The sequence below is a fragment of the Otolemur garnettii genome, unplaced genomic scaffold (genome assembly GCF_000181295.1).
Source record: "Otolemur garnettii isolate 467f Iridium unplaced genomic scaffold, OtoGar3 scaffold00006, whole genome shotgun sequence".
NCBI lineage: Eukaryota > Metazoa > Chordata > Mammalia > Primates > Galagidae > Otolemur > Otolemur garnettii.
In genome coordinates this window covers 4,533,919-4,555,047 of record NW_003852401.1, presented here as the reverse complement: position 1 = coordinate 4,555,047, position 21,129 = coordinate 4,533,919, and the positions used below count along the sequence as shown (strand labels likewise).

General features: G+C 42.3%; 1 protein-coding gene across 1 annotated transcript in view; it reads right to left on the bottom strand.

Annotated features, from left to right (window-relative positions):
* The window catches only part of ELAVL2 (ELAV like RNA binding protein 2), a gene marked incomplete at its 3' end in the record, with an annotated part of 137,700 nt that extends 121,991 nt beyond the window's left edge, over window positions 1–15,709 (bottom strand). The window contains exon 1 of the mRNA XM_023508898.1: window positions 15,447–15,709. The remainder of the gene's footprint in view (window positions 1–15,446) is intronic.
* Window positions 15,710–21,129: the final 5,420 nt, after the last annotated feature.

Genomic DNA, 21,129 nt, shown 5'->3' with positions numbered 1-21,129 from the left:
CTATTATTCATGATTTACTCATCTACAGATGCAAATAATTTTCTCAATTATCGTGCATTATATTAACTTTTTGTTTTTCCTAAAGAGACAGGGTCTTGTGTTGTTACCAAAACTGGAGTTCAGCAGCATGACCATAGCTCACTGCAGCTTCCAACTCCTGAGCTCAAGCAATCCTCTTTCCTCAGGCTGTTCAGCAGCTACAACTAGAGGCATGTACCACACTCAGCTAATTTTTAACTTTTTTGTACAGACCGGGTCCTGAGAATTGTTCAGACTGGTCTTAAAATTCCTGGCCTCAAGGGCTCCTCCTACTTAGACCTCCCAAAGTACTGGGATTACAGGTGTGAGCCACTTTGCCCAACTTATATTAATTCTTCACAGTATTATCTTTATTCCAAACTTTAAAAGAACTCAAGTGACTTTAGCAAATACTTCCTGAATTAGGGGTGGGAGAGAAAGTAACGAACAACACAGACGACCACTTTCTGGTGAAACACAAGATATCTTACATTGCTATTCTTTCTCATCCACTTGCAACCAATTTTTACAACAATAAAGTTGCAGGAACTTTACTGTCACAAATGTGACAGCTTACTGGAGAAAGGTGGATCAAGAACAATCTTCAATGCATAGATATTTTATTGATTCAGATTTGGACACTGCATATCCTATTGAACACCTAATCTGAGGGGTTTTTTTTTTAACTCAAAACTTTTTGTTGCTGGCTACTTCTAAAAGTCCACCATATTTGGAACTCGTTCATTTTAAAAACCTAACATTTAAAGAGTACACTTTATAAATTCACTACTACAGTAAGCTGGGGTTATCTCAATGTCACCTTCACCAGGAATAGCACATACAGTATTTCAATCTTCTTTCCTGATGTTAACAGCATCCTAAAATAATTCTGAAGACAGTGTCTTCATATCCTTGCTTATAGAAAATAACCAATCCATACCTCTTATGGTTCCAAAAAGTAATCCTGCAAGTCAGGATGCCAGCTGGCATCAGGAAGACACCAGTCTGTGATGGAATCACTTCCAGAAGTCACCTAGTCACAGACCTAAAATAACCCAAGGTCAGAATCCGGGCATTGAAGAACAAGTTCTGGGCATTCTCCTGGGAGTGCTGCAAGGACTAGAGTGAAGCTTTAAAATAAAACAAAACAAAACAAAAAACAAAGGGACAAAACAACCTGGAATTAGAGCCCTCCACTCAGGAACCAAACCACTAGGCCTAAAGGTGAGGTCCAGGTGCTGCTGGGGCGAAACCATTTTAGGTTACAAGGCACCTGCAACAGAAGCAAGACATTCGCAAACATTAAAGCTGAGCTGCCTCTTGGATCTGTCTCTGATCTCAGTTACCTTACCCTCAGCCAGCAAAACTACCAAAAGTCAAAAGATCATTTTAGAGTTCACAGAAAACAGTCAGACCTGAGCCTCCCATCCCCACTCAGTCACACCACCTGACTGACCTCTGAGCTTCATTTTCCTCATCAAAAAATGATTATCTTAGAGAGCTATGGTAAGGGTCTGTATGGACAAACACTGGTGCCATCACCATTACTTGAGGAAATGCTCCTTCTGGTTCCTTCATCTTGGGGAGGAGGAAGGGGGTTCACCACCTGGAAATGCTAATTCCTCAAATTTTTCTATCTTCCTAATAGTAAAGTCAGTCAGCAACTAAAAACAGGCAAATGCGTGCTGCCCCATCCCAATACATTGCCAACTTGACGGTCCAACACAAAATCTCTTTCTCTAATTGCATCAAGGCAGTAATTTAGAAGTTTCTTTAGAAGTTGTACAAAAGGAAAGCCAAAATAGATCTCTTCAATCTTCTTCTCTAGATCACAAACTATGCCATTCACTATGAGTTCGAACTTTCCCCCTACTATCCAAAAACATTTATAGATCAGCCAAACTCCTTGTAAAAGAGGGATTAAAAAAAAGTCCAAGAAGCAAGAATACAAATTATTCCTCAAATAGTTCCAACTGAGGGAATGAACCTCTTCAGCAAACCAAGAAGATACCACACCATGTAGGCTATTTAATTCTCTTTCAGATGTTTTTTAAAAAATGTAAATATCATTAAGGCAAAAAAGCAACAGGCTAGCCTGAAAACAAGAACTCACGTTTGAAAGCTACAGTCAGCAGCCCAGAGAATGCACACTCCTGAGGGACCTGGCCTTTAGGCATCCACTCAAGTCATCTCCATCGATGACTTGAGGAGAAGGAGTAAATCAATCCTCTTAAAGCATCCAAGCGTCTGATCTGTTACCTGCTTCTTGCTTCCTAAGAGGAAGGAAGCCAAAAAAAATGTTATAATCAATTTGCCTTTTTCTACATGTTTTTAAAAAATAAATGTTATACCCAGAGGTTGCTGGCATATAATGCTGTTGAGAGAATAAACTTCTGGGGAAAGGCTGGGGCGTCGTGTAATTTTAACAACACAGGTGCCTTGGATTGGTTCTTCAGGGACAATAGCAGAATTAAGACAGCTGCAGTTCTCTCTCTCTCCAGCCACAACTTAAAACTTGGCAGGTTTTGCATAAATGTTTTTCACCTGTGACTGGGCACCTGGCAAATGAAGAAATACAGTTGCTTATACCACAAAAGAGAGAATCAAAAAGAACAAAATGGTATGGAAGGAAGGGGGGTAAAGAACAAGACTCAAAAACAAAACAAATAGACAAAATGGACCACGAAAAGCCACACTACTCTCCCCAAACCAGTATACAACAACCCGGCCTAATTTCAATGCCCAGACTACAAAGATATGTCCTTTGGCTCAGTTTTCAAGCACTCAGTTTATACGATTAAACTCGGGGTCAGGAGAGAGAGACAGAAATATGATTTTTAAATTATCATTTTCTACCTCATCTTAAGCAGACAAAACAAGGACCATAAGGACTGAGACATTTTATAACTTTCTTCTCTCAGTAGCTAGCACTTAGTGATACATGATGAAACACTATTACACAACATTTCAGGCATGAGTACAATCACAACACAAAAACATGAAGAAATTTTTTTTTGCATCCTCTAACGAAACTAAGTAAGTACTAGTTAAAAAAATTAATTTGGAAAAGGTCTAAACTCTAAATTAAACTACCAACCCACATATACCAAACTCATTCTTACCGCGCGGAATTTTCATGAGAATGATTCTCTATCTTGAGGGAGATAAAACATGCTTGTTTTTGCTGATACTCAATTCTCCACCCTCACCCAATAACTAAGACACTCTGGAGGCCCCTCGACCAGATGCTACAGGGAGCAACAAAGGCAAGCAACACATTCATCTAAAAGAATCCACGTAATCATAGACTACACTCAGTACCAAGAATATTTTAAGTGTCTCATAAAAATAAGTGCAGAATTTACCTACATTATCTTTTTAAAAATGTAGTTAATTCAAATTTTTTTAAAGTATACACTTGAACCCATACCCCAAATATATATATTAAAATAATTGGGCTGTAGATTGTGCCAAGTTTTTAAAGTGTCAACATTAAGCTTCTATTATTCTGAAGGGTTTTGCTAAAATGTTCTACACAGGGACACATTCTGATTCATTATAACTGGCCTAGCTCAAGTGGCTTCCAGGAGAGCAGGACTTTATGGGAACTATCGCATCCTCGGAAGCTATATTAATGCTGGGTTGATAAAACAGATCTTCACATCTGTTTGTCAGGCTGAACAAAAAGTTAACTAGAGATGTAAGTGCTTAAAGTCACGGAAATGAAGGCTCTACACTGACATTTTCTACCTACTTAGCATTCATCTGTATTCATCTCAATAGACATTAGCACACACCAAAGTTGCTCTCCGCTATTCAAATCGTGCTATTATGCTCGGGAGTAGATTAATAATATCTACCTTCAGTATTGTAAAATAAAATTACAGCATTGGTCCAAATATGACATGTGGAGCCTCTTTCTTCTGCTGGCGCGTCAGCCTGCTCTGCTGCACACACTGTAGACAGCTTTGCTAAAGGTGCCCTGCTGCTTCTACGGAGGGGGAGAAAAGTCCAAAAATTGGGGGAAAGAAAAAGAGGGGAGAGTGAGAGAAACAACACACATGCATAAACCTCTCACCTGGTAGCTTCTCATATCAGTTCCCTTTGACAGCAATCTGAGGGGAGAATGTCTTTTATATGCTGACAACAATAGCCATGAGGTTAGTAGGTGGGCCATGGGATGCTTTTAAACAGCTTCTAACATCCTATTAGTTTTCACAGCACCAAGCAACTGTGCTGACCCCAAAGTATCTGAAATAGAAGCAGGCAACTGGCAGGAAGAAAACCCCACTTGCACCAGGGACAGGCCTAAAATTCCAGGAGGAAAAGGAAAGATAAGCTCATAGTAGCATAATTTATAAAAGAAAGAGAAACTGTTTTGCAAAAAGGGGTTAAGGAAGGAAAGGTCCAAGACAAAACATCTCTACCTAAAGGAAACTGTAAGATCTAAATTTGAAAGTAGCAATTTGACATGATTCAAACATTATCTGCAAATACAGAGAAGAAAATCAAAAGAATATATAATCTTTAGAACCACTCTTTTGTCTTTATATTTGAGTAAACTTTTTCATTCCAATAGTCATATTAAACTCATAAATTCAAATACCCAGCAAAGCCAAGCAGTGACTTACTCCAAAGTGAAAACAAACCATGCTTCATCTCAAGGGGGCAGCTGATAAATGAGGGCTCAGTGTTGTGCCCTCCTTCTACTATTTCAAGATGTAAAAAAATTGACTTAAAAGTCTGTATCTTCCTATACTATTTCCCAACCCTAAATTAATAATTCACAACTTAGTAAAACACAGTTCAGGCCGATCAAAAGACCTATGCAGCCCAAAGGCCACACTTGGGGACCTGCTGCACAAACGGTATGTCCATTGATACTCGTTTCTCTAATAGCAAGGATTCGCTTGATCACAGAAGATACTCTTCAATGAGTACAATGTACAAAATGCAAAAAAAAGCAATGCAAAAGTACAGGATGAGAAAAAGACAACAGAGTAAGTTGCACCTGACCTAGAATTGCCAGGTTAGAAGTAGTTACAGCACAGGGCTCAAAAGATAAACAAGAGAGACAGGACAAGTACAGAGGTGTCACAAGAGAGGAAGGCCATGGGTAGTTCAAGTTCCTTGCAGAGACAATGGAGAAAAGAAGAAATGAAAGTCAAAAGCACTAAATGACCGGGTATTTGGGAAAAGTTCATGAGTCATTCACAACCATAGGCCAGAAAAGACCTCAGGGGTTTAAACAAAGTCAGTCAGAAATCAGTAAATGGCACTGAGAGAAGAGAAAGTAGTATTGAATCGAGTCTTACAGAACTAAGCCTTATAGGGAATAGGTTATTAAAACTTGCTCACGCTATAATAAACGTATATTTAACACACTCTAGATAGCTCACAATAACGGTGGGTGACCCCTCCTGCCATGTTACCTCCAGTAAAGCAGCAACATCAGTGAAATAGAAAAATCTCGTTTTTGAAAAGCAGCTCAAAGAAAACTATGGAGAATCAGTTCTGGGAATATTTCTCCCACCTTCATTTAATTCACTAAATTTATTTTCAAATACTGTGATTTATATGCTTAGAAATCTCTCTTGTACATCTGATATATACAAATGATGCCTGAAGAATAAAAAAGTGTTAAACATCCTTTAAAAACTTAACAAGTGAGCAATTTCCAATAACTTACTTGACAGGGCATCCATCAAAGACTTTTCAGTTGGAGTGGGGAAAAGTATTAAAACAAGCAGAAAAAAATGTATTTTGGTGTAAAAATCCATTTTACACAAAATCCATTTTATGATACATAAGAATAGATCTTTGACAAGAAATTAAACAAAGTTCAAATCAGGAAAAATATGGACTGGTTATTTTAACAAACAGTTAAATTTTTAAATCTGATTTTTCACGGAAAAAAATGGAAAATTTAAATTAAGAAATTTATATTCCTGGAATGTTAGCTGGCTAAATTCTCATAATCTCACACGTAATCTTTTAGCATTATTTATATTTTCAAGGAAAATGCATTTCAAAATTTCCTTCCAAGATCCAGTATCAGATATAAATATATCCATTTCCATACTGAAATGCTCAAAGTCACAAGTCTCTCAAATCCTCCCTGTATTTGGGGATTTTTCTTTTCCTCCATGGCAAAGAGATACATTGATGGTGTGTTATAAAGAACCATTAACCATATTTCATAATATACTGAAAGCCAAAAATATGAAACTAATCTATGGGGACCACCTATTACCACCTTTCCAATTGAGAAAATATTGTCATTTCACTGCCAAAAATCGTGTGCTTCAATATGTTTATCTTTATCCAGTCCTTGAGATAGGGAGGGTGAGATTTTATACACAAAAAAAAGGTGAAGATACCAAGGACACAGCCAATCGAGCCAAAACCAGACACTTGAAACATCAAACTTCTACCTGGCTCTGCTAAATTAAGAATTTCAACCTAAGTGACAAAACCTACTGAGACAAGACAGCTCAGCAGATACACGGGCAGCACTGTGCTCACAAGACCTTACATGTGTAATATTTGTTTACAAAAACAGAACAGATTTAAAACCATGACACAGGCAAGCTTAGAGTCATCATTCAAAAAAGCTAAAGGCCTGCATCACTAAACCCAACTGCACCCGAGAACCTGACTACCTCTGTCCTAGTCTCATAGTGTAAGAAATTCTTAGCCTGGATTGCCAAAGCTCTGTTTCCCAAAAAGAAACTCATGTTAACACTTTTTGCTCCAGAGGGCATGACAGTAAAAACTGTATGGAATGTTTGTATATATTTGTGTGCAAAGAAGCCTACAGCTTTTCTTCAGATGCTCAGATACCCACCCGCTTCAATATTAACAAGAAGTTCCAATTTTACAATGACCCCATAATAAGAAAACACAGAAAAGCTAAAAATTCCAAAAGTATCACACCCTATACTTGTAAGGAGATAAAATTAGCCAAGAAAGTGTCTAATAAAGCTTTAAATGAAAAAAAAAAAGACACAAAATAAAATAAAAACCCATCTTGAAGGAATAGTTTATTAGTTTGTTATTTTGTAAGACGGGGATTTTTGTGATATTTCGTTAACACAGTTACTGGAAATAATGTCCAGTAATGGACATCCCACAATAACAAAGCTCTGGAGGAAAAGAAAAGTTAGTCATTTAGAATACGTATTTTATTTTTATGACACAAACTTTTTCTAAATCACAGGAAAAAACCTGGTATTAATCTATCACTATAGATGGCCCCAACTTATGATGGTGTGACTTATTTTTATTTTATGATGGTACAAAAGTGATATGCGTTCAGGAGAATCATTCTGAATTTTTATCTTTTCTAAGGCAGTTATTGTTCTGCAGCTTAGTACTGGAATCAAATGGGAGGATGCACCCGGCACAGTGTTGCTCACACAACAGTCACATTTTGTTTTATTTTATACATTGGAATACAAGAGTAGAGATATAGAAAATAATGTTCCCTTGAAATAAACTCTTCCTTGTGATCTTACAAAAGGGACAGTTGTGATGCACATCACACAAGGTGGAAGTCAAATGTGTTCATTTCTTGCTAGTGAAAAATTTCCTAAGTATTCCATAAAACCTATTATTTTTCTATACTTCTACTTTTATTTCTGTTCCTGAAGTTACCAATTAAACCATAACAAATACATATCTTCTAATACACAAAAGCTTTACAATATTGCCTTTTAAGGTTAAATGCCTTCTGTTTCTCCTTAGCACACTCACATTACTTGAAATCCAGAAATAATCACCTAGTGCTGTAAACCATCCAGTATCTTGAACCAAATAAATACACAATAAATGTTCTTCCCAAATTAAAATATACAAAACAGTGGATTTGACATTAAACTATGATATGTGATTCCCGAGAAACCAGAACCAGTAGACTTCCATATCTGTAAAAAGAAGTCAAAGCAAGTGAACATTCTATACATTTTATGTCCTCAGTAGAGTTAATTTGAGAGTAGGGTGGGATATCACCAGAGCAAAAAGCCTCCAAGCAACACTATATCAACAAAATGCCAACACTGGCAAGCTAAATATTAACAAGCGGGAAAGCACCTAACCAGGATCATCTGTGGGTCCCAGTGTGAGATAAAAATGCAGGGTGCCCTTGTCCAAAAATTCTTAACAATTTCAAGATGGGAGACAGTGTGTAAATGCACAGTCCCAAGCTCATAAAGCAGCCGCGCCTGAGTAGCCAAGTAAACAAAGAGCTGAGGTGGACTGCTATGGGAAGGTTTTCCACAGGGCGGCACACCATCCAGGCCTACCACCACCCTACCTATCCAGCCTTCCCACAATGCCACCAAAAAAAGTAACCAGACCAAGCTAAATAAATACCACCCATCTCTAACTCTCACTTCCAAGTAAACATTGTGACTGTTAAATGTGGCAATAAGAATGTGAAGACGTGCTAGATTTAGTTTTCTTTAGCTTCTAATGAGAGCAAAAGAAATTACCATGCAAACAAGGGATCAAAACGGTGAATGGTAAAGTCTATTTTGATATGCTCTGAGTATCTAACCTTTGGGGAACAAAAATATGAAGGTTATGTAACACTATGGGGCTCATGTGCCATCCTAACACCTGAAAAGCATTACAGGTTGTAAAAAAAAAAAAAAATGTTTTTCTTTTTTCAGCAAAAAGAAAAGAAAAGGTTGATACCAGCTTGGAAGTCAGGGTATTTGGGATGGCTTTGCTGTGTCCTCAAAGAGAACTTGAGACCTCCTTCTAGAATAGAAGGAGGGGCATTATTTTTACAGGATAAGCACCCAAGGATGGAAGAGCTGAGAACGGTTGGTTACAAGGATTCAGCCAGGAACGTCTACATACAGGGAACAAAAACGCTACTCCAAGGAAGAGGGTAGTAGAAATGTCACCGCATTGTTCTTCTTAAACCTAGCAGGAGTAGGTCTTAAGTAAAACTACAGAAACTGCGACAGAAGGTCCAAAAGGTCCTTACTCACTAGAACAAATCAACAACTAACACATCCTTGGCCTAGAAAAGGAAAATAAGATTCCACAGAAAGTAACAGGTGGACAGTCAGACACAGACCAGCCCTGGACAGTTGTTCTATAAGGAGCATAGAACAAAATATGAAATTCTCTTGTACCATGGGGAAAGAGAATGGGCAGCTGAAAAAAAGCTGATGTGACATTTACCTACAAATATACACAACACAGAAAACGCCTAATGACAAGGGGGTGTGTGTGTGCGCTTAAACAGGTTCTGCCTTTAAAATAGAGATAGGAGGAACAAAACTCATTCCCCAAAAGCTGGCAGGACAAAGTTACCAAAATAAGAAACAAGGAACCAGTTTTAATCTCTCAAAATACTCTCAAGAAGGGTGGTAGGATCACAAAAAAAATGCTCTCAAGAAGGGGGGTAGATCACAAAGACTTGGATGTGGTTTTTCATAATCTAATTTTTCGTACCCCACCCCAGCCATTATCTTCCAGATGTTATTTTCCCCCTTCCCAATTTGCAAGAGAACTTCCCACAAGCATATACTCCCCACCAAACTAAGCAAGTTAATTAACATCCCTAAAAACCTCCTGTAAAGAAAAGGCCCCAAACCAACTGCAGTAGCATTTAGGTACATCAAGCAAAATAGTCACTATTTCTATACCCAAAGGACCAAGAAAAAATAAACCCAAGACAGCTTTTGCACTCGATCACTAAAATGGAGACTCCAGGGTTAGTATCCACAAGAAAGTGCGAACTTAGCACAAATGGGAAATTCAAACGACTCTGGGAAAACGATTCTTAAGAAAATTGTCTTCAAGGGCAACTAAACAGTATATAGACAAATAGATTTTCCTTGAAGGGCTGGGGGAATTACACCCCAACTGGTATTCAAATGGTTTCAAATGGACTTATTTGCTACAAGTTCTGAGACCAGGTTGCATTTTCTGAAATGTAGAAAATTAAGTTTTAAAATTAAGTTTTAAAAAGCTCTTTGACCTCGGTGGAGGTATTACATTTTGGCAATGCTAAGTACAGTTATTTAAGGAAGGGAATAAACAGTAGATAACAGGTAGATCCTCTTTTTCCTACATTTTCAGAAAATGCAGAGACGATAGAAGATGAAAATTTTTATCATGAAGATGATTTTTAAAACAGGCACATAATTCTAAATGACCATCTGGACAGGTACAACTCCATGCTCATAGCTCACGTCTAGAGAGGCATGGTTTTGCGCTCTGGCCCTCAAGGATAACAAGCAGGCTTTTAAGGAAGCGCCACGGAAGGACTCTGTTGCCTGGTCATTGTCACGGCCACCGAAAGAGCACCTGCTGGTGAACCAAGGCTGGTCCGTCTGGCTCCGCCGCCAATCTCATCAGTGCTGGCACAAACATCGGAGCACCGGGGCCGCTGCTGGCTGAACCTCCGGCGGAGCCCGAGGAGCAGATTCCGCACCGCGAGAGAGCTTATCCCAGAGCCTGCCTCACCCAGCAGAGCGCCCGCGCTTCCCGCGCAGCGCCCGGCTAGCGCGCAAACGCGGGATGTGACCGCGAGCTGCGACCTCGCGCGGCCGCGCCCGGCCTCACCTAACACGCGTAAGGAGAATCATCTTTGCTTCTAACCCCGGGCACCCACGCAACCTCCGCACACGCGTGGCCGCTGCAAGTCTCCAGACGCCGGGAGAGATCCAAGAAACGTGCGCGAGGAAGCGCGCTATCAAGTAGGCACACAGCAGACACCACCCCGGCGTGTTCGGCAGGAAGACCCAGTGCACACATCCTCCCACAAGGCGGGGTTGCCAGTCCCCCACAGGAAATCTTGCCCTTTTTCTAGAAAAGCCCCCACCCCCACTTTCCCTCCAATACACTCACCTGCGTCTCGGCACAGTTTCCTCGCGCTACACGCGGCCGTGCCCAGGCACGTCTACGCCCGTGCACGCTGCCTGGCGCGACTGGCCCCGCTCGGCTCCCGCAGCCTCCAACCTGCTTGTGCCCACGGGAGGGGCGGTGCCACCTCCCAAAGCGCCCAATTCCCTCCACTCCCGCCACCAGGGGCCGAGCTCTAGGAACTTCGCGGGCGCAACCTCCGCCGCCCCCACCAGCGTTCCCACCCTGAGTCGGGACGAAGACTACAGCCCAGGCGAGGCCGGACCTCCCCAGCTCCAGCCAGGCGCCGCGAGGACGCGCACAGCCTTTAGCCCCGGCGTCCAAAAAGGATCAGAGGCAGAGCAAGGCAAGGCGCGGCCGCCGTCCCCGCCCCCACGCCCCCCGCACTTGCCTGCTGTGACTCGGAGCTGCAGCTACTACGGCTCGTGCCGCTGGCCGTCAGCACAGCCGCGGAGGAGTCGCTCCAGGCGAGCTCCGCGAAGAGGCGGCGGCGGGAAGGCGGACTGGAGCCCGGCGGAATCTCCGCCCCACCCGCGCCGGCGACCGCCCTTCTCACCCGGCCGGCTGCTGCCTCAGTGACGCCCGGGCGCCGCGATCCCGCCGTTTGTAGCCGGGCGGGGAGGAGGGGCTTTCTTGGAAGAGCGCCAGGAGGCGGGGCCGGCGGCGAGTTCGTGGCGCCGCGGCTGCCGCCGGCGCGTGCCCTGCCCCGCCGCCCCGCGAGTCGGTGCCTGCGGGTATTCGCTCGGTTGCGGCCGCTCAGCTCTGTCCCTCCAGGTTTCCGATTCCCAGCAGACCCCCGGACCGGGTTTCTCAGGACCGAGCGGAGAGTATTAAGCGCCCAGAGGCGGACGCTTTCAGGTGCAAGTTTGCAAACCCTGAGGCTCCAGCCGCTAACGGAGAGTCAAAGTGGCTAGTGTGGGGGTTACTTTGATATATATGTGTATCAAATATATACATACATATATACACATATATCTCAAAGTTAAAAGACCTCTTTACCCCTACTTCACAGCCCAAGGGTCCTGTTCCTCGACGGAAAACTAAGAGCTTAGCCCCGCTGCCCCTCCCTGCCTAGATGGATGGAATCTGACGTTTAAATAAGCCCGAAGTACCTGTGCGGGGTGCTATACTCTGCCTCCAAGGCAAAGTAGGAAATCCTGCACTGGACTAGGCAAACGCCTGCCGCTAGCCGCATCCTTGAACGCCCCCACGCACGCCCGAAAAGACCAACTCTTAACCGAGGGACCATCCCATAACTGCCTTGCCTTGGCCCGCCCCCTCGCCTGGTCGGGCTCAATCCCTTTTCCCACAGAAAAACCTGTGCTTGTCCTCAGACCCGGCCCCACAATTGGGAGTCAAAACCGACCCTGGAGCCACGCAGCAGGAGCACGTTTTTACACCTGCTCGGCCGCTTAATTACGAGAGCACCTGTCGTGCTGGGATTTTTTTTCTTTGCAAAGGCTTCCGTTTTACTCTTCTCCCTAAAAAACTACATTTAAAAATACCACCTGTCATACCTACCTGAAATCGCAGGAGGTAAGAGAAAGGAACTGAGCGGTGGGCAACTGAGTCGCCGCAAGAACGTGACCGAGGTTACAGCTTCAAGGGCATGATGCGGGTTTGATGCAGCAAGGTCCGCTAAGGGCGCCCCAGCGCTCTCCCACCCCCACGCGACGGGCGGGGCAGGGAATGGGAAAGGGAGAGGACTCGTCTAACCCGAGGCAGGGGTGAAAGAGGCACATTTGCCCTCCAGGGCGAAGTCAATTCATCCTAGAAAAGTAGGGGGCTCAAATGCGGTCAAAATGGAAAGAGGCCATCCCTTAATTAGGGGGACCAAGACTGGGGACCCCTGAAATAACTGATTGATTTTATATTACCATTTCTGTGTCACCCCAAATCCGATTTGCAATTAAATGACCTTAATTGACTTTGTACGGGTTCTTGGGAAAACTGCTCATAGCGCCTGCGCTTCTTTGACCTCCCTCTAAACAGTTAATTATAATATTCCCAGGCACATAGGATTGCTAAGAATACCTGTTTCCAAACGTTAGGTGAAAATGGGCCTACCTAGTTTGTCCAAGCCTATAAAACTCTTACAATGCTCTACACCCTACTTCCTGAAGCTTACTTCTTGAAGTTATGAAAGACCTCTCAACAGAGTTCCCCAAGTCTTCCAAACCACTAGCGTTTTTGTGGAGAACTCCAGAAGAGGTTAGCTTTCTAAAGCGGGGTGCCTAAGCACTTGGTTAAAAGAGGCAAAGCAAAGTTGAAATGCCTGCTGTAGACTCAGAGAATGACAGCAGTAACTAAGGGAAATCGTTGTTTTTTAAAAAAAAAAAATTCAACCCCATAAAAAGCGACTTTGAAACACTCAACATTTTTCTTTTTTGCCAACTTATTTGCTCAAATTCTGACAAATCTTTCAAATGTCCCGTTTTAGAGGCCATTTTACCAGGAAGTCTTATGGGCCTAAACAGGTTAGCTACCCTTCTGTTCCCCCAAAACACAAACACTCTTTTCCTAACCTTTGGGATTGATTTTCAATTAGGAAAGTAATTTCTTCGGTTACCATTGTCCGCTCTGTACTTTTTTCCCATTTCATTTTAAGACTACATTTTTATAGGTTGAAGTTAGTAGTGTAGGCCTAGGAAATAAAACGTATTCATCTCCCTCCCACCGCCACCATCCAGAAGATGGGTATAATAAATAGTGTGGAGAAAGGGCTAAAGGTTTAGAATCTTAACCAACCAGTGTGCTTGCACATGCGTGGGGGATGGGAGAGAATCCATGCATTTCGGGGAGAAAGTACAGAGACATCCTTCCCCGTCCAGCAGTGTTGAGTAAATACTAAATGTTGGCTATTTTTCTCACCCTCTCCATAATAAAGCCAAACCTGCAGATGGTAATTACGTGAGAAAATACCCAGTCTCGGCACTAGTGTTGCTAGCCTGTACTTGAAAATGGAAAGTGAAGAACGTATCCAACCTCCAATTTGCCACAGTTGTATAGCTCTCGTATTAATTCTTTGAAGACGTGAAATAGGTGGGTACGTAGCAACGTGCTGGGCATAAATTAAGCAACAATGGCCACTCGAGGTCCTGTCCGCCGCGGAGCTCCCATGGTGGGCATTGCCACCTTGCCACCCCTAGCCCCTATCCTCCATAGCAGAGTGGAGTCCGAGGAGGCTGCTGGTGCTCTGGCTTTTCGAACTGGGTGGGGTGGAGAGCAGCGAGACGTTAACCCCAACCGGCTTTGTACCATTCCCCCTCCTCTGCCTTTCAAGCACCACACTGGCGATCTCACGCACACAGTCACCCACACCCTCTCGTGCCAACAATTTAAACTTCATGGCAAAGCCAGCACCTGGTTCCACCACCACCCACTCCGCCCTGCCTGCCCGGCAAACATCCTCCCCCTTTCCCATTTCTACCCTGGATTCTCCCTTTCGCAGTAGAAAGCCTGCTGGTTTCTGCTAACCCCTGAGAAATCCCAAAAGTTAAAATGAAGCTTGTGCCTGTCTGCCCAGATTCTCATCCCCAACCATCTTTCTCCCGGCGTCAGTTTAACAATAGCTATTCGAGGAAGGGGGAGCGGTTAGGAGGGGGTGAGGGATACGTAGCCGAATTGATTCCTGCGGTGGCTACGAAGCCTCGCGGCTGTGAAGGGGTTCTCCCTCGCCCCGAAGGCGAAGTCAGCCGCGTAGGACCAAGGACAGGGCTTGGAATCCACTTCCCAGCGCCCAACACAGCGAGGGCTCCCAGGCAGCCGCCACTTCACAGACACAGACAGCTCCAAGGATCTTATTTACGCTTTTCTGAACAAAGGGAATCTCATATCCGGTACAGGCTTAAGAATTCGGCCCCAAATTGGCTATCTTCTTTTAAAACTGAATTACAGTAATTGGAGTCCAAGAAGTAAAGCCCTCATTCAGTGATGAGTTTTGACAGCTTCTAACCGCCCTAGCCCCAGCCCAGCCCCAGCCCTCAGGCGGCATGTACTTTTTTTCAGTCAACTACAACTCGCTGCCTGGTGCAGCATCTAAATTCCATCTGGCAATCCCATCTCCCCAGCACATGCTATCTGGTTAATGCAATTAAGCCTGAGGTTTTCGCTGGTCTAAGCTGCAAGTCCAGGCTTCTGATTTCTCTTAATGATACTAAAGCCTCTCAGGTCCTCCGATTGCTTTGCGAAAGTAGAGGCATGCATCCCCCAACACCCAAGTTATCCTTCTCTTCCCACGAAATGAACTTCCAATCTCAGTCCCAAAGCTCACTCAACATCTAGTCTCCCGTTGTACTCTGCTCGTCCCTCGCCACATTTACCCCTTAAGTTTCTACCATTAGCATTTGCAATACTCAATACGTTAAGCATGCGTCCACCGTCTTTTAGTATAGCTCACTGGAATTAAAAAGCAGAACAGTAGCTTTGAAATGAGACAAATGTGCATTTAACTTCATATTCTGTATTCTGCTCACTTACAGGTTTTCTGGGTTTGCCAGCGCATCGCTGCAACTAATGATTAAAGAAACCAAACCGAAACTTACCTTTCTCCCTTAAGGTTTTTGTGTATGTGTGTTTTTAAAGTAACGGTGCAGTTCTCCCAATAAGGATGAGCAAGAAGCTGCTGGATAGTTCTCTTAAGACAGCACGAAACCTAAACTGTGCTCGGCTTAAAAGAAGCAAATAAAAAGAAATGCTTTCGACCCCGAAGTCCAATGCTAAAAGAAATGGCGAAAAAAAAATATGAAAGGGGAGGGGAAACTTAAAAAAGAGAGTTTAAAAAGACGGAGAGACTACCCTCCTATTGCCTTTCAACTAAACAAAAAGGGGCAAGAAAAACAAACCAAGGAACAAAGAAAAGAGACGAAAGAACGTTTTTTCAAAAAGACGATGTCTTTCTCCTTGTTGCTTTTTTAGTAGGTCGCTACAGGAGTAAGCTGCTGCATCTCTAAGTGAGACCAGAAATAACGGGGGAGGACGTCTTAAAAAGGAGGTGGACTGGACCACAGATTTATAGCACCGTATCACCAACCCCTTCTCTGCCTCCGCACTGCCGTGTGTGCAGCTGCTCTGCCAGGCTCCTATCCCGGCCAGCACGCGCGGAAGTATACGCCGAGTCGCGCCACAACGTAACTTGCTCATCGCTCCAGGGTCTTGATTGGTTTAGATGCTTCCATTGAGACCGCCCAGGCGGGGCCGCGTGATACGATTGGCTAAGAGGTTGTGTCACTCTCGAGAGCTCAATGGAGTCCCGTTTCAAGGTAAGTTGTGCGGGGAGGTACACACTTAACACTGGCGGCGAAGGGAAATGCAAGAAGCAAAAAGAAATGGGGAGAGAGCAACGTGGGAGGGTTGGAACTGTACTATCAGAGTTTGCGATATGGCACGATCTCTTTTCCTCTTAAATTTTTGTACTTCAGAAAGATTCATTCCTTTGCCATCACTGCTGCATCTATGGCATGTTTCTTTATAACATTAAACTCTCTGTCCGGTATGTATGAGTCATTGAGAGCTCCTTCTCTTTGATCTGAGTGAAAGGGATGAATGTACATCCATTACTTGGCCGCATGCCTTTTTCGATTTGTGTTCTAGTACTGCATCTTGTATTAAATATTGGGCAATTGTATGTCTTTCTCTATTTTAATATATGCATATTGTAGATTTTCTCTACCCCCACCCCATACCCTTTCCCCCAGTCCTTTTAGGATAAGGATGAAGTCAGAAATACTCTTAGAGCTGCACGGTTTGAATTAGCTTTCATTTCATCTTGGAAGAGAAAAGTGTAGAATAAACATCCTATTCAGGAAAAGGGGTACTGAGTAAAGCTAAGGTCCTTCACTCTGAGGTGTCTGATGACTCAAAAAGAGCAGCTGTATATAAAATTAGAACAAGCCACTCCTCTGCATTTGCAGGCAGTGCAGTTCTTAGACCACACATGTACTGCTAACAGCAAAGATAATGGAACCTTTTATCAAGATTCTTTCTCTGAGGATGTAAAAAGTTTAACCAGATGACCAAGTGCTATCAATGTTTCTGCTTTATAGATGAAGAATACTTTGTTACAATCCCAAATTTTAATAACATTCAGGAGAAAGAAATACAATTTTATTCATGATATTTAGGTCTTCCTCTAAATGAAAGTGAGGTCCTCAGGATCGTCCGGATGTATAAATAGAGACAATATTTACTTGACCTGCATCTTTTCCAGCCAGAATGCCTCATTTGGATCTTGGAAGATAACACCAACTTCCTAGACAGTACTTACATTTATTACACAAAAATGTAAGGTATCTAGAGGCACATGCCTATTTGAAAGGAATTCCTTTACCTACTTATTGCTAGTCACGGTTTGAGAATGCGGGAAAGAGAAGAGTTAGAAATTCCAGGTGGGTGGGGTGTCATAGAGGGGGAATGGACAGATGGTCCCAGAGCAAAATGACTTGAAAGTGAAGAATAAAGTAAATCAGTGTTCCTTTAGAGTGTCCTTGAGTGCTGATACATGACTAATGGCAAATAATAGACCTGTTTTTCTCCCTTATAGCCAGTATAACAATGCCAGAGTTCTGTTTCTTTGCCTGACGATAAGTCGGTGTTGAGAAAAAAGGCCTGACACTATGTTATCTTACAATTAGCAGTTATGAAAATCATGACCCCCCCCAAAATCATGCCCTAACCCTTACCCCCACTCTTTATATAACAACCTCTGGGGTCTTATTTTCAACTTTTAACTATTCTATAGACATGAGTGAAACTGGGGGCAAAAAGAAAAGCATTTTGAAGAAATGGAATCAAGGGGTTGGGAAAAAGACAGAAAGACTCCATCTTATCTAGAATAGATGTATGAATACCAGAAGATTGGATTTGTAGTCATCTTCCTTTAACTCCTCACCCCTACCTCAGTGAGAGAAATAACCTTTAAATAAATACAATTTAGGTAAAAATATAATACTGAAGACTTATCTATTGTGAATTGTCTTTTCTCCTTGTTACCATGCTCTTAAATTAATATTGAATTAGTTGCACATGCTCATGTAATCTCAGCATTTTGAAGAAAATCTTTATCATTATCATTCTATAATTCAGTGGAAACTAATACTTTATTTTTTAGTGCATTTTGTAACCACAAGAAAAGTTTATAGATTACAGTGGTATATTTTCCAAAAGGGGGGTGAGAATAATGTGGAAATCTGGGGATAGTATAGAGTAATGAAAATCTAGCATGTGTATTGGTAAACAAATTACATATAAAATCATAAATGTTCATTCAAATGCAAAATGCTGAATTATACAGATTCAGTATGTATGGGTTTTTTCCAGTTTTGGCACAGGAACAAATTTTTTTTTAAATATTGTCATTTTAAAACATGTCTTTTCTGTGCAAATAAAATGAACTTACATTATTTAAGAAATTGAAAATATATTAAAATACTAGTTTATTTTCTCAATAAAACAGATGTTTTAAATTTTAAAACTTTTAAATGGATACATGAACTGTAAGCAACATGTACTTTCCAACTTATGAAAATAAAAATTGAGTACTGCTACTTAAAACAAGTGAAATCTGGATGTAGATTTCACTTTGAAATTCATGTTTCATTGCCTGAAACTTTAATACATGTTACTTTGTGATTAATGAAAGCTATATGCAAACATCTCACCCCAGATTAAGCAAAAATATAATCAACTCATCTTCATTCGTAGTTATGTAAAAGAATTATCCACAGCATCTGATCTTCCATTTAAAAAGTGTTTAAAAGACATTTGAGTTATGATTAAATCATGTTAGCTCTGACATACCCCCAAAGTCTTTGGCATTACTTTTAAATTGCAGAGGGAAAACAGAAGGAGTTACTGAAAGCTTGGAGGAAAAGTTTGATGTGTAACAGTTGCAAAAAGAATAGTTTTCAAAGCCAAGAAAGCAATTAGATCATTTGATTATTTTACTAAGTTTCTTTTAAAAAGAATAGTCATTTACAGGAATCTGTAAAGCTGTTGTGGACAACGTCTTTCAAGATAAATAACCTCCTTACCCTAGTCCTCCTGGGGACAAGGAAGAGAATGATTTTTAGCATTTTATAATAAAGGATGCTGTAAACTACTTGTAACTTTTTAAAGTAAATTAAGCTATGTAAATGAGTTTACAATGTTTGGTTAAGGCAGTAGTTCCAAACAGTAAGCACTCTCAGAGGAACAAAAATATTATTCTCTGTTAGTTTGTTGAGCTTTGGGGGAGAGTGGGGATTGTGGTTCATCATATTGGAAATGTGATAGTTTAATCCTTGCATGAAAAATACACATTTTATACAACTTGATGCTGCTCCTTTATTTATTCTTCTTTAAAATATTGTGTCAACTTTCCTTCCACAGTATGGAAAACAAAATAACCAAAAATAATGTGGTAAAAATTGACACCAATGTGAATTAAGACTGTGGCTACCCGGAAAAAGAATGAGGCAGAGATTAGCACCATGGACAGAGACAAGCAGACCTTGAATTGAGTTTTACAAAGCCTGATCCGGTTTTCTGTCCCTCCCTGTGAGGCACGGGAACTGCACTTCTTGGGAATGTTTCATTCCAGGAACTCTGAGGAAGAGATTGTCCTACTCCATAAAAAGAGGTTTGTTTTGAATTAAGCTGGCAAGAGGGTTAGAGCCCGGAATTCACTGCGCACTTTCTACTGTCTTTTACATACACTCTCCTGCCCGAATGAGCCTGACTTTCATCAAAGTGTTCATGGAAAATAAATGCAAATCCAGGTAGTATTTGAAGTCTGTTAAACCTACTCCAGAATTTTTAATCCTCGGAATTCCCGGTGGGAATCGCAGGGGGGTAAAAAAGTGCCTACTAGTTCACCTTCCCTCCCCTCCCTCAATTCTTCTCCAGGCTCCTTCGACCTCCTGGCAAAGGGGCAAAGCCTTTTCTCCAAAGGTGAGTGACCTGAAAGACGATTTTGCAAAGGATTTCTTATATTGCCAGCACTTTCCGTTACGGACAGTGCCAGGGGTGGCAGTGAGCAGGATTACAAACATCCTTTACTTTCTCTTTACCTGGTGTCTTTAAACTCCTGTTCCAGGGGAAAGGCTGAAAAGTAAGAAAGCACATTCAACGAAATTCCCCCTGAATCCTGAAGTTGCTGTTTACACTTAAGGATATGTGAATTGTTTCTTTAAATGTTAAAAATATAAATAAATGTAACTAGTGTTGCAGCAAATCTTTGAGACCTACCTAGATTGTCCCCATTGCCTTACACACACACACACACACACACACACACACACCCCACACATCTTTTCTGGGCAAATTTTGTGTGAGGGTCATTCTCCTTTAAATGATTTGCCTGCAGATACTCAGTCTAAGATCTGTTGCACGTGCTTCTAGTGTCTCGGAAAATATATTTGCAGCCTCGGATGGACGATCATTAATATACACTCTCCCACTAATTCAGATTTTCCTCCCCTTTTTTACTCAACAGCAACTTTTAGGGGGATAAATTCACGTCTTTCCCAGGCATATAAGGGAGAATCTAGGCGACCATTTGAAGGTGCGCTAAGGAAAACTGGAGGTGAGAAGAGGCAAATCAGAGGCTTCTGTCCATTTGTTTCAGGGATGCTAACAGCCTTCTCCAAGCTTCCTCCTGGAGCCGATACATCTCATGCAAAATTAATACAAGTAATTAAAAATAGCAGTTTGCAAAGTTAAAGGAAACCATCTGTCTCAGCTGGTAGCAATCAGTCTTTTTGCCGGCCCCTTTACCAGGACCTGGAAAGAAACGGATTTTCTGCTTGTGATGCTCGGAGGCTCTTTCTTATATTGAAGATTTATGTTTCCACTTGTGTGAGATGCACGTCTAATTTGAAATAATAAAGCCGGGCTGAGCAACCAGTCAATCAGCGCTATCAAACGCGCTCGCACGCCGCCCTGCCCCCTCCCCGCCCCGCTTCCCTCGGTCTCGAACTCTTTCCCTCCTCCCCTTCTGTCTCTCCTTGCCTTCGCGCTCTTCTTTCCTCTGCTCTCACACACACTCACTTTTCCCCCCACGTATGTTTAGATCGAGCCCTTGCCCCACAGAGCAAGTGGCAGCACCGGGGCACGGTGACAAAGGCGGAGTTTGTATCAGAAGAAGACTGAGGCCCGGGGAGACACAGCGGCTAGAGAAACAGCTGTCTTATCAGCCCGCTGCAGAGATGGAGATGGCTCGAGAGGTCCTCAACAGATAATCACTTGAAT